Source organism: the organism of the source record quoted next, unplaced genomic scaffold (genome assembly GCF_019419815.1).
Source record: "Pyrus x bretschneideri cultivar Hongxiangsu unplaced genomic scaffold, Pyrus_bretschneideri_v1 Contig67, whole genome shotgun sequence".
Lineage (NCBI taxonomy): Eukaryota > Viridiplantae > Streptophyta > Magnoliopsida > Rosales > Rosaceae > Pyrus > Pyrus x bretschneideri.
The window spans coordinates 437,590-448,539 of NW_025999806.1; the positions used below are offsets into that span (position 1 = coordinate 437,590).

General features: G+C 34.6%; 1 long non-coding RNA gene across 1 annotated transcript; it reads right to left on the reverse strand.

Moving 5' to 3' along the window:
• Window positions 1-236: 236 nt before the first annotated feature.
• LOC125472217 lies at window positions 237-1,931 on the reverse strand. The gene is made up of 2 exons (XR_007254153.1): window positions 1,709-1,931; window positions 237-430 (listed from the first exon to the last, which is right to left on the reverse strand). It is a non-coding gene; the product is annotated as an uncharacterized LOC125472217 (long non-coding RNA).
• Window positions 1,932-10,950: the final 9,019 nt, after the last annotated feature.

A 10,950-nucleotide genomic window follows, 5' to 3' on the forward strand; every position in this document is an offset into this window, starting at 1 on the left:
ACCAATACATTTTTTTGACAATGTTATAAAGGTAGGGTCAATACTTCATTGCTCACATTTACAATGGCATTCACACTATTTACAACAATTTATAATATTCATTTGACAAGCTAAAATTTCTTCAGACAAATTAAACTTGCTTGTTTTTTGACTTGGAGGAATATGTTTTTGGGGCAACTTGTTTGTTTCATGATGCAATTTAGGGCAACTTGTCCTATTTCTCACACTATTTCTACTCGAGTCAATAGAAGTAATCATCTTCAATGAGATGGCTTAATCATGACGGCCAGCTTTCGAAATTCACTCAAACAACCTTTTGAATTTACTTGCTAAGACTGCATCTTGCAAATATCCTATTCTATTTTTTGCACGGCTTGGCTTGCATTCCATGTTTCTGATCCAATTTCTTCAAATACGAAATCTGAAATCCCTAATTGACAGAAACCCCCAATTGATAGTAAACGAAACAATCAAATGGACATAAACCTAAATGTGCAGAAAAATTGAAATGTTATTTAGGCTATTGATATGAATATTATTTCCTCCGCTTCTTCCCGGTATTTTGTACATGGTGAAGAAGACGATCTAGTGGGAAGGGCACACAAATTTGGTTCGTGGAAACCGACAAAGAGTTCGGGTGATGGGTGTATGTAGAGAGTGTGAGGTGTGAGGGTTGTTAGTATGTGAGATGCATTACGATAATATTTAATTCAAAAAATAAATGGGGGGGGTTGATTAAGTATGTTGGGTGTGGTCTACACAGTATCCTAGTAAATAAAGTGTTTGGTTTCTACCTATACGTCCTCATTTTGAAGCTCTAATCTTTTAAATTATTATTATAATAATTTCAAAACTTCCCCCATCCCCTTGATAATAATAATTTAAAAAAAAAATTTCTACACACTGCTAGGAAACCTGCGTATATACTATGTTTTTATAAGTCCGTTGAAAGGTTATTCACACACTCTTTTGGTGTCTTCGAGGTTAATCCAAAAACTAATTGCGAGGTGTGAATAAAACAGTTGCATCTCTGCTATTTTTCACGTCAGTTGCAACCACATTCATATATATATATATATATATATATATAACCTTTAAGGAAAGGGATTCTCACTTTTTTTTTTATAAAAATAGGGATCAGTTGTAAGGTTCACATCACATCGAACTTTAATAATCTGAACTATTTATTTTTCAAGTTGCATCTCATAGATCATTCTTGCAAAATATTAGCCAAATCGGAAATGTTTAAAACATCTAATTGAGTTCAAAGAAATTAATGAATACTTTGTTATATAAGAAACAACGAAATTTTATTTTGACAATTAAATAGGCAAATAGTTTCGGATAGAATTAAATTTTTGCAAGGATGATCTATGAATCGAGACTTACAAAATAGACGGTTCGGATCATTGAAGTTCAATGTGGAGTGGGCCCCACACCTAATCCCCATTTTTTGAAAAAAATGGGGATCCCTTTGCATAAAGGGTCTGTATATGTGTGTGTGTGTGTAGCCCAGAGACGTTAGAGTAATTAAAAACGTCTAATCTTGCTTTAATTTATAATTAAGTCTATAAATAGGTAGATAATATATGTATAAAGATAACTATACAATACTTATGAATTGAAATACACAAAGATGAAGTAAAGGATAAGTAAAGACAGCAATAAAAAATAATAAAATAGGCATAAAGTAGGGACACAAACTCACATTAATTTATTAATCTTCAATGTTACAGGATGACACTAAAGTTGAAAAGAGAGACAACACTCAAAGAAGAACACTCAATAGTATATTTTACAATGTGAAAGTCTTAAGCACACAAACAACTAAGCTTGGAGGCTCTTTAAATAGAAAACTAAAAGCAAACTCAAAAGCCAGGTGTCGAAGAGGCAGGGGAGCATCATAAAGCAACCTACAATAATGAGCGGCATCTTCACTTTATGCATGGCACTGACTCAGCTTCACATGGGATTGTTGAAATATTCTTGGAAAACACACACCAACAAACCGCTATAGGAACCAGAGGACAATTATTCAAAAAAGGAATAATTGTGTCATCTAAATATCAGACAGGATCTTATCATTATTTTCTCTTTAATCAGAGAAAAAAATCATTTCATGCTTTATTTCTTTGGACGGATAGGAGGACATATTCCATAGCAGTTGTCCTCATTGTCATCACCATAGTCTTCGTCCATATTATGTTGAGATGACGCAGCTTCAAATTCCATCTCATCGTCATCTAGACCGTCAAGATGGGCTGGACTCGATTAACGATTTAAGTTTTTCAGTCTGTGATGAAGATGATCATTTGGGGGTTGAACGGGAAGGTTCAACTGCACTCTGCCTATCAGGCAAGATTCTTCTAGCTTTAAAAACGTCTAGCTTGAGATGATTCAAAACCATAATTGTTGATAGGATTAAAAGCACACCACAAAGCAGCACATAAATGTCCTATTGATTTTCCTTATTAACATTAAGATTTGTCAATTGTAGCATATGAAAATAAGGGTCTTTCCCGCAGAAGATTCTTTTATCCAACTACTTAAAATGTCACAAAAACTGGGTTACTGTCCCTACTGACCAGCAATCGAAAAATAATTAATAGACCAACTTATACTTATCTAAAGTCTACGAAATTTTATGTAGACACTAGACACATAGAGACACTCACATAAATTTTTGGGATTTTTGGAGCTGATTTGCTATTTAAATTAAATCGAACAAAAACAGAACAAAAATAGATTTTAAGTAGTTCACAAATTAAGAAAAACGTGTTATGTTTCATTCAAATTCCTTTTATTTCCGGATGAAGATGCTCAAGTTGGCTCAATGTTAGAACTCAACCTATTACTCTTTCTTATGTAGTATGTTAAGAGAATGGCGTTTTCAACTTAACTTAGTCCCTAGCATGCAATCTAGAACTGCGTGTTCATAGATTTAACAAGTAGAAATCATTAAGAACGAAAAGAGTTTGAGTCATCACACGGCATCGTAAGTACTAGTGTTGTCTTACTTATCCTAGAAATTGGTTCACATGTTAATCGCAATTAACAACTACTACTAGAACATATGTAGGTCCTCATTCAACAAGGGCAGGCACACACATATTCATAGCATTAGAATCCTAGATATGCTTACTAAGTATGCATCCATAGAAAAAACATAAAGAATTCATCAATGAGACAAGTAGTGAACCAATTTTCATCCATTCATAAAACGAATTCAAACGAAATGTCATAACAAACTTGCAATCATATTCGGGGCTTCAAAACAACCCCTAACTACTAAAAATTAGTTACACTTAATCCTTAAATAAAACCAAAAGAAAGACATGAGTTTGAGAAGATAAAACGGAAAGAAGAGAATGCCAAGATTTCCTCCTTCCTCTCCTTCCTTCCCCAACGTTGCTACCTTGTCTTTTTTCCTTCCTTTCCACTGCAACCTGCAGCCTTCTTTTTTTTTCTATTTTTTTTTTGCTTTTCTCTTCCACCTTTGCCACTGCAACCTGCAGTCCTTTTGTTCTTGCTTGCTGCCCCAGTTTCTTCTCCATAACTCACCCCACTAACAGCCATTTAGTGATGACAATAAGTGCGAGGAAATGGTAAAACAATTGTAACTCTTTAGGTAGCCTTTATGCCCATTAGTCCCACTTAATTTTCCATTTTCTCTTATATTTGAATAGGTGTCAGTTGGCTTGTTCTTGGTTACATCAGTTTTGGCTGCTAGATTTATTGGATTTATTGCTTTCAATGCTTTCTTGTCAATTACAAACTGCTCAGCCTCTTAGGAACCTTTTAGTGTTAAAATGGCCATAACTTTTTCTAAAAACATGATATTAACAATCCGTGAAATGATCCAGCAAATAGACATCCGTAGCTTTCCAAGCATATAAGGCTTATTCTCTAATTCATTCTAAGCTATCCGCAACTTGCTTCCAAAGTCAGCTGATTTGCACAGACAGTTTTGATGAACTTGTTACTTAAAATTCCACTTGTGCTATTTTTCTTTTCTTTGCTTGACAAATCCCACAAAACACAAAAACAAAGTAAATAGCTCAAAAATATAAGGAATTAACTAAGAAAAGACAAGTGAATTTGATGTAAAATATATATAAATATTAGCTTATCAATCGTCGTCAACAAAACCATAATCCCAAACACCATGATTGTTGTCAATAAAACCATAATCCCATTTCAGGATCCAAATGAGTTCATATATTATCCTGAACCATAGAAACATCTTCCTTTTTTCAAGATAATCAACATTTTCTTTGCTAAAATTATCTGGAAAAGAATCAACAATTATTTGGGGTAAATAATCCAAATGAGGACCCCAAACAATAAACCATGTTCTAAACCAGTCAGGAATCTCTTTTGGAGATCTCATACGAAACTGGATGAACCAAGTGTGGGAATAGCGTAGGAAGCATAAAATTACATCCCATGCTTTCTAGTAATCCTAGTAATTATACCCTCTTGGACTCATATCAAGGCTAGAGTGTAGACATAGATGATAGAGGCTATTTCGTCATTCTTCTAAAGAGATAAATTTTAGTATCGTGATTTTTGAAAATGCAATCATGTTGTTTGTTTCACTTCTATATCGGTGAACAATATCAACTAATTTGGTTTCTATTAGAAGCCTTTTGTACCAATATCTTGGCTTTAGGAAAGGACGAATATGATATCGACAGTATTTTTCACCAACTTGTCGTGGAGATAACAATAAATCGAAATCCTCCATATTCTACAGAGGAATCACCATTGTCTGTTTGAAGAGATTGTCAGCTACAACCTTCTCCTTGCCTTTGTCATAAGGGAGAGCAGATGAGATTGGATTTGGATTTTGTTAAGAGGTCAAGGGAGATCCTCTTTGGATCGAGATAGAGCCTCTTCTAGCGAGAGCTAGATTTTGCTCCTTCTTCCTTTGGTATGCCCTACAAAAGTTCAAAAGTCAAGAAATCAAGCTATGAGTTAAATTGACCCTTAATGCATTCTATATCAAAATCAAATGCTGACAATATCCCTTGCCATCTGGCAAAAATTTGGTTTGATGCTTAATTTTTAACATCTTTCCAACAATATATGTTTAGCAGCCTTACAGTCTACCCTAGTCAGGAACCGTTTATTAAGAAGGTCACTTTCAAATTTAGTAGCTACATGAACTATTGATAATAGTTCCTTCTTAACAGTTGCATAATTTTTTTGGGTTGGTTTTCAGACACCAGAAGTGAAGCAAACTAAAGACTCCTTGCAATCTTTAGTTTTTTGCTTCAAAACTCCTCCATAGCCTTCATCAGGCGTCTGTTTCTACAATTTTGAATGCTTCTGGATTTTCCAAAGCTAAACATGAGAGTTCTTTGAATTTTCTTTTCAAAAGTCAAACTGCTCGGGTTTGTTCCTTTGTCCAAGGAACATGATTCTTCTTCAACCTTTGATAAAGCAGCTTGCTGTCCTTGGCGAAGTCTTTGTAAAAGTCAGTTACATAATTTAAACTACCCAAAAATCTTTGCAGTTGTTTTTTATCCAGAATTTCATCCGAAAATTTATTAGAAAAGTCAATAGCTCGATCAATAGGCAAAATTATTCCTTTATGAATATTATGCCCTTAAAATTGAACCTTGGTTTGAAAGAGTTTCATATTTCGTGCTGAGACAACCAAACTTGCATTCTTCACCACTTTCAAGAAAATATTTAGATGCTTAAAGTGTTGTTCTAACAAATTAGAATAGACTAAAACATCATCAATATAGAGTCAGACAATAGTAAAATTAGAGTAAGGATTAAAGATGTCATTCATCATGTTTAGAAATTCAGAATGAGCATTCTTTCATCCAAATGGCATTATGTTCCATTCGTAATGTTCGAATGAGACATTGAATGTAATTTTATACCTGTCATTTTCAGCAATTTGAATTTGCCAATAGCCAGACTTCATTTCGAATTTAGAAAATATTACAACATGATTCAGCCTATCTAACAAATTTTTCTTATTTGGAATAGGGTATCTAATCCATCTAAGAGCTTTATTCAAAGGTTTGTAATTAATAACTAACATGGGTGCTCTTTGTTCAAGTTCAGTGGCATTTTCTACATAGAATGTTGAACAGCTCCAAGGAGAGTAGCTCTTTTGGATTAACTTCTTTTCAAGAAGTTCATTGATTTCTTTCTTGCAAATCTCTATCAGTCTACTATTCATCTAATTGGGTCGAGCCTTAGTGGGAATTTTCTTTTCATCAAAATCAGGCTCATATGGTAATTCGACAATATGCCTTTTACGATCCCAAAAAGCACTTGGGATTTCAACATAGACTTGTTTTTCAAATTCCCTTTGTATGGACTCAACCTTTTCTTTCACTATTTTTGTAGTGAGTTGTTCTTCAGCCCTTTTAATATGCATTTCTTCTTTTAGAGAACAAAGAAAATTTTCTTTGTTTTGAATATTCTTTTGTATGGCATTTATGTACTGCATTTGAGGTTTCCTAGAGAATGTGAACTTTACCTTTGTTCCTTCAACTTTAGTTTCAATACCTTCTTTTGAAACTTTGAATGGGTAAAGCATGTTGATAAAGTGAGTACCTAAAATCACAGTATGGCTTAGTCCTTTTACCGTAACAAAAGGGGTTTTGAAACAAAACTCATCTTGAACAACCACGACATCCAACACCTTATATTGGATTTTCATGGGTTGATCAGTTGCACTACCAGACCTTAAGACGTCTTTGAGAAGTACTTTGTGGGTACAACTCCTTTTATACAATTTAGATCCGCTCCTGAATCAATGAGTGTTTCGATAGAAAACCTGAAAGTTTTGTTAATAACAAAGGTAATTATAGAATACCAATTTTTGAGAAATTACCTTGTCGATGCTACTAACATATTTTAGGGTCGAGATACTGTTGTTTAGATCAGCAAGCTGTAATACTGGTTCATATTTTGGCATGCTTATTTTTCTTCATTTTTGTGAAGTCATCCATCAGATGCTGAAACCGTTTTCAATTTCAATTCTATTGCTCTTACTCCGAACCTCTTCTTCAGGCAAGAAATGATGGAGTTCGAGGACTTGAATTCTATGCCTTAATCCCTTAATTTTTTTTCTTTTGTACATTAATTTCATGATGCATTTTAGATAATGTGGGTTCTTTCTTAGCTGTTTTTTTTTTCCAGCTATTCTATCAATGATTGTTTTGAAGCTATAAGCTTTAAGTGGTTGTCTCTCGCTAGGCTTAGGCTTTTCCTTTTCTTTTGCCAAATCTAAATATTTTTCCAATTCTTTTCTTTTTTTTGTAAATGATCTTCTAGCCTATTGATTAAGTCTAAAATCAAACTTTCTTCTTTGGTGATAACACATAGATTTAATTTGTAGGCACACTCATATTCTGACTTCATCCTATTGATGATGTAAACATTTCTTCATCTTCAAGAATTGCAACTTCGTTCTCACTTTCTTCAAGATCAGATGAATTTAACACTAGCTGGCATAATTGCTTCTTTAGACTCTCATTTAGATTGAGATTGTTAATCTTTTCTTTCATTCGCCATTGAGGTCTTATATGTCCAACTTTTTCATACTTGTAGCAAACAAAAGGTTTTTTATCTGCCTCTTCTCTCCCTCTTTTTTGCTTGCGAAATTGCAACTTGCACTTGAGAAAGAACCTATAAGGTTTAGATGATTTATGTGGCCTATCTTTTGAGTTTTTACAGGAAATCTTTTTTTCCTAAAGGGTTTCCTTGAAGAAGATTGACCTTTAGGCTCAAATCCAAATTGTTCGCAAAAATCTCCCATTTCTTTTGATCCTAAGGCTCTCTGCTTATCAAGTTGTCGTTTTAGCTTCATATCATTACAAAGTGCTAAACCTTCAATAGATATTTCAGAGGTAAGCTCTCCATAAGTATACAGGTCATAAGGTATGACTCCTCCAAATTTTGTTCTTATTCGACTTCGTACCTTTTCAGCAAACAAATGAGGTAATCCAGAAAGAAACTTTTCTTTCTAGAAATCAGCATTACAATTAGGTCTAAGGAAGACCTTAGCGTAGAAAGCATCTTTATACCACCTAAAATGAGACAAAGTCGAACATTTTAGGTTCATTAAGAGTTCTCTAAACCGATGAAGCTGGAGTTCAGTAGATCCAACAAAATGTAGGGTAATGGTATAAATTAGCGTATTCAATGCGTCTTCTTGCACTACCCGTTGCCCATTAATTTCAACTATCTTAGTGGCATTAAGGATTTGTCCTTTTATTTCTTCGTCTAGAAGAAAATCCCACCATCTGTGAAGTTGTCCTATAAATCTTGCTACTATTACATGTGCAATGGCTCTATTAGAATTTCTTTGTAATTTACTAGATGATGAAAACATCATATATGTCTCATGGTATTAACCACCTGACACTCGGCTTGTCCATCAATGTTCCATTCAACAATTGATCTTCCATCATATTGTACCTTTTCACTCATATCATTATCTTCAAATTGAAGATCTACTGGGGTTGGCCTACGATACTAATTCTTCAGGATAGGCGTTCTCGTAACCTTATGTCCTTGTCTTATCCTATTCACCTATGGATCTAGGGTTGAATCGGCAAATTGCTCTCCCAAATCAACAATTTGGATTTCAGTACTGACTGAGACATTTGGCTTCGATAGTTTTGTTGAACTTAATCTTTTTGCCAAAGCATCAATAAAATTATCATTATTTCCTACTTTGTAGTCCTTAAGTTTAGGAGCTGGTTTAAACATTGGTTGGTCTACCTAATCCTTTTCTTTTATGTTCTTCTTTTCTTCAGAATAGCTGGAAGATGTCCCTAGATCTCTAAGGTTCCAAATTCTAGATTTGAGAGAATCATTTGTCTTTAATGAATTCTAGATTTGAGGTCTGATATATATATATATATATATATATATATATATATATATATATATATATATATATATATATAGGGATAGGATCAAGGGACATAGATTTTGACAAATATTGTTATACTTCTTCCCAACATTTAGATCTAGTTTAATCTAGCGGTCCCTAAGTAAAACTTAAATTGTTCTCGTTGACATGGCAATGACATGGAAATAGATAAATAAACTAATTTAAGTAATTTTATTTTTTACCAAAAAAAGAAAATGAATCATGTAAAGAGAAAAAACTCAACAATCCTTCTTCTTCCTCTTCTTCTTTCAATTTCCATATTTTTAAAACCGCATATGCTGGAGTTTATAATATATATATATATATATATGCGCAATGAAGCCAATAGATTTTTCTTAAGAAAAGTGTAAGAGTAGAATTTAATTATAGAAGTGCTTATGGTGTTAACTCTTGAATTGCAAGAGCACCGTCCAAAAATTATTGAGGATATAACTTGTTCATCAAAACCTAATCCCAATGTCATGATAAACAATTTTCCAACACCTTCACTAAATACTACTTTAGTTCGATTCACACAATATTCCGAAGCACACAAAGCATATCAAGCTATCACTCGATCTCTTGAATCTTGTGTTAAATAAACAAAATTAAACCCCAAATTAAGTCTTCATTCTTAGTATCTTTGGGTGAGAATTGGATTATGGTAAAACTTTGATATCTTCAATTTTAGAAAGTTCATAAGTTGTAATTATCAGTCTTTATTCCTTTGGTCAAATTGTCATGAAGAAAGACCAAATTTGGTTGTTCTGGGCAATCAAGAAATCAATGGAGGTCTTCATCCCTCCTTCCTATGTTTTGCAGATTTTATTTATTTATGATTATTTATATTCCATGTCATCATTCATGTTATTTATTGATTCAAATCCTCCACATCACTTTTAATTAGGACATTTGGATGATATAAAATCTAAAAGCTAAAAGGAAGTGTAAAAATATTTGTCCCTTGATCCGATCCCATATATATATATATATATATATGTATATGTTGTCCTTAAAAATTACAAAACCTACGTGGCGCACAGGCCGAGTAACTAATAGGCTAACTAAGTCCTTCGGTTAAATGCCGGGCGTGCTAACTCGTCGACCGAGCTCGGCCGAGGAGTAAAATTCGTTGTTGTCGCGTTGAGCGCATTGCTGACTTCTTAATCTTGCGACTGTGACCGAGGAAGGAACACTCTCGATCTTTAGGTTCTAGAGCCTGAAGACGAGGCTGCTAGTTTTGCGAAGTTCACAAATTGTCAGTGCCTGATTCGGTCACCGTGATTATGTTCGTAAGAGTATAAGCACGTCGAATCGACACTAAACTATACGGACACAAATACTCAAAGGTGATGTACATCTTGATGGTGAACATGGTTCGGCCGTCAGAATGCCGAACTCTGAAACTTACTTGTGAATACCCAATCATAAAATCACTCGGCCTCCGATACGCCGAATGTCGTAGCTCATGACACCCTACTTCGCCGAGAAGGCTGATAAGATGACCCCTGCCAATAAAGATTCGAAAACCCGTCTCGGCCGAGACTTGGATAGGTAACCAGTCGGCCTCGATGCAGTGCTGTTTATCCAAACTGAAGATGCTCCTTGGTCGGCTGATTCTACGGTGACAGTGCTGTTTATCCAAATTGAAGATGTTCGCCGGTCGCCTTCACAGTGTTGTTTATCCAAACTGAAGGTGTGTTGGCAGAAAAAGAAAAGGAAAAATCTCAAGGTGTTTGAGAGGTTTTGTGCAGGGCAATTGTATGTTGAATTGAAGGTCCCCATTTTGTTGCACGATTTCTTGTATTTATAGCACCCACTCCTTGAGACTGAATCAAACCCCTATTTGGATTGGGAGTCCTTGTCCCGTTCCAACTTTACTTCGAACAACCCTACTCCCATTAGGACTTTGAACTTACCCCCCTTCGAGGCTTTATTCCTCGCTGGCCGAGAATCCTTGTTGCACCAGGACTTCCTCGACCCTTTTTATTTATCTGGACTACTCCTTCTTAGGATAGGACTCGACCGACGCTGGTAAC